This window comes from Nicotiana tabacum, chromosome 19, assembly GCF_000715075.1.
Source record: "Nicotiana tabacum cultivar K326 chromosome 19, ASM71507v2, whole genome shotgun sequence".
Classification (NCBI taxonomy): Eukaryota; Viridiplantae; Streptophyta; class Magnoliopsida; order Solanales; family Solanaceae; genus Nicotiana; species Nicotiana tabacum.
This window is the reverse complement of record NC_134098.1, coordinates 41154300-41157540: the sequence shown is the minus strand read 5'-3', so window position 1 is coordinate 41157540 and position 3241 is coordinate 41154300.

Below are 3241 nucleotides of genomic sequence, written 5' to 3'. Positions count from 1 at the left end.
TATTGTCCTAAAATGCATCCCGTTCTAGCTATTTTTATTGTTAAACCATCATCTATTAATATACCATTCTTTCATTACATTGAGCATGTATATCTGAATTTTTTTATTTAGGTACTTCAATCCGTCAAGTTGTTATACTGTCTAAACATGTCGTTCATCTTATCATGTCTTACTTCCAGTTGTCATAAACTTATTACTCTGTATAGCACTTTATAAAAATTCAGATTTTTCGTCGCGCTCTTCTAATTGTCACAAGTTCATAACTTTCTATAACATTAATTTATCATATACGACAGAGAATATCATTATATATGTTTTCCCTCAAAATTGGATAACAATTAAATTTATAAGTGGTTTTAAGGATACGTGATTTAATTTGATACTAAATGACAAATTAGATTGCAATTGAAATAAGTAATGGAAAAGTGAATGCAAACCGCTTAAGTTGAACAGTCTTAGCCTTTGAAAGTTAGCCACCCTCGAGCCAAAAATGCTTTTATTGATAACAGAACAACAAGAGAATAATAAGAACTTGAAGAGAATATTAATATACTGCTTTGGATGCGTGTTATAATGTGTTTTACAAGTAATCAGACCCCCCTTTATATAGTAGGGGAGTCCTATTTTAGGTACAATTCTATAAATGGTAAAAATCTCCTAGTTTGCTGATTTGCCGGTTCTTTATTGATACGTGCCGAGATTCCCGCTGAAATATCCAATCGGTTATGGATATTTCGGCCTTCCGTTATTTCGGTCTTCTGTTGGTTATACTGGCAATGCTTCCTCGGGCTTATTTGGGGTCAAGATCGATCCTAGGATCATGGGCTTAATGTTCTCGAGGAAGGACATTCTGACCTCGTGTTCCGGTTCGATGAGACTCGGGGTCGATCTTCAACCCCTCGCGTTCCGAGCTCAATCTATCATGCAATAGTCGAGCCCGATTTCGACCGTATACAAATAGTCCCCTCGTTTTTCGGAGAATAAACGATGAGAAATGATATGAGCTTTCGATTCTCACCTTGGTACTTCGCATCAGAAACGACAAAATGAATGAACTGTCTCGTCAATCACGTCTTAATGGCATTAAATGCTCGTCAGTTGCTGGTCGGTCACCCCTGGCTTTGAACCGTCGTTTAGAAATTATAAATACCCCCTTCTTCATTCATTCAAATTTTACATCCAAATCTTCTCTACTTTTGTTTTTTAGAAATGTCAACACTTCTCAGCATTAAATTTCTAGCTATTCTAAAATCCTTTTTCAAGAACTTCAGCTCTGTTTTTATCCCCAACCACCAAGCTTAATCTTTAAACTCCCTCTCTTTTCTTCATCTATCAAAGAAATGGTGAAGACGTCAAAATTCGTTCCCCAAAAAGAAACTCCCTCTGCCTCGCGACCGGCTGTAGAGGAAAATGTTTCGTCTGCTGCTACCGAGGAACCGACACCAGAACCTCCTCTGAAAATGTTCATCCCGGGGGGGGGTGCCTGACCGGTGCTGATTTTAAGAACGAGAAGCCCTTCTCGGTACCGGGTCGGTGTGAGGCGGTCTCGAGATATATTTGCTCGATAACTAAGGACATCCTTTCCGAGGTCAAGAAAGTTTGCAACTAGGCTAATAAGCATGTGGTGGTTCCCAAGCCCGAGGAAGCCATTACTACCCACGTGCAGGAATTTTTAAGTGTCTATACTTATCCCTTCACGATGGGTCCTTTGGACCCGGTAATTATCGCCTTCTGTAAGAGGTACGAGGTGACCCTTGGTCAAATTCACCCTTTATTTTGAAGGATAGTAATTCTCCTCCATTTTTTCGTAAGCAAAATCGAGGGGTATCCCTTCACCCTTGACCATCTCATGCGCCTATATAGTCCCAGACTTTATCGAGGGGGACTAATCAAGCTTACTCGTCGGTCCAGTAAGGCCCCGTTCTTGAGCATCGACGAAGATCGGGATCGAGGCTGGTTAGGACGCTTTGTCTGAGTAAAGACCTTGGATTTGATCCTAGCCGAGCATATGCCATTTCTTGAGAAGTGGAACATGACACGTAAGTACAATCTTGTTTTCAAGATTTTGTTCACCGCTTTCCCTTTTCCTCCCTTCTCATCGATATTTTGTGGTGGTGCAGCTGTTGCTCGGATGCGGAATGCAGTTTCACGACTCAAGGAGTGGGTCGAGGGCATTGTGTCACAGAAACCGTATTCTAAGTGGTCATAGCGCGAGCTTTCGAAGGGCCGGGGGGAGGCCCGTTCTCATGGTGAGATTCTTTTCTTGAGTGGATAACATTTAGGTTTCCTCTGTGCTACCGAGCCCTTACTTATTTCTTTTTTCTTTGTAGGTATTTCCAAGGATGTCGCAATGAGGCCTCCATTTGGTGACGAGGATTGCCCCGCCGAGTCTCCTACTCCGAGACAGGGCGGGGAGAAGAAGACAAAAAGGGCTCCGAGTTCTCCGAACACGAAACCAAAAAACCGACGAGGACTCTGGTACGCAAATCCAAAGAAAGCACCAGCGCCCAAGAGCTCCCATCGGACTCACTCCATCGCTGAGGGATGAGTCCAAAGAAGAAGAAGAAGCTTCTAAACTTGTGGCCTGCGCGCGAGGCGGCATCAAACTGCCTCAAATCGGGGGGCGATGAAAAGGCAATGGTCGAGGCCTCCGAACCAGGGAGGGCGAGGCCGTTTTTCCCCAAGTTAGGGAGACGATAAAGAAACCACGGTCGGTGCTTCTCGGGCAGAAGATAATGCCTCGAAGGACGTACTTGGAGTGATAGATCTCTCTAAGATGCCTTCGTTTACTAATTCCATGATTAAGGAGGCCCAGACACTGAGAGAGCGTCCCAACGAGGGGCCCCAAGGGGTGGCAGACCCCTTTCACAACTTTTTTTATGGTTTAGACTCTACCGCCATGGAGGACGTCACTGAGTTGGGTGATTTACCGGTGCCAAGGAAGAGTCCGCCTTCGGGAACCAGCGGGTCTTCTTCAAGTTCGAAACTAGTTGACCGGTTCCCAGCTCCGAGTGTGAATCCTGACCGGAAATAGTCAGTCATCATGTCTATTCCAAAGGATGCTCGGGTCCTTTATACCCCCGTAGGGATCGCCAGTTATCTTTGGTGTCTGGTGACCGAAGAGGATCAAGCCAAGATGAATGAGGTGGAAGCTCCCTTCATGCTCAACGAAGTACAATAAGCGTTAAATCAGGTAACTTTGGATGACTCTTGATGACCTCTATTATGTACTTAGATTAAG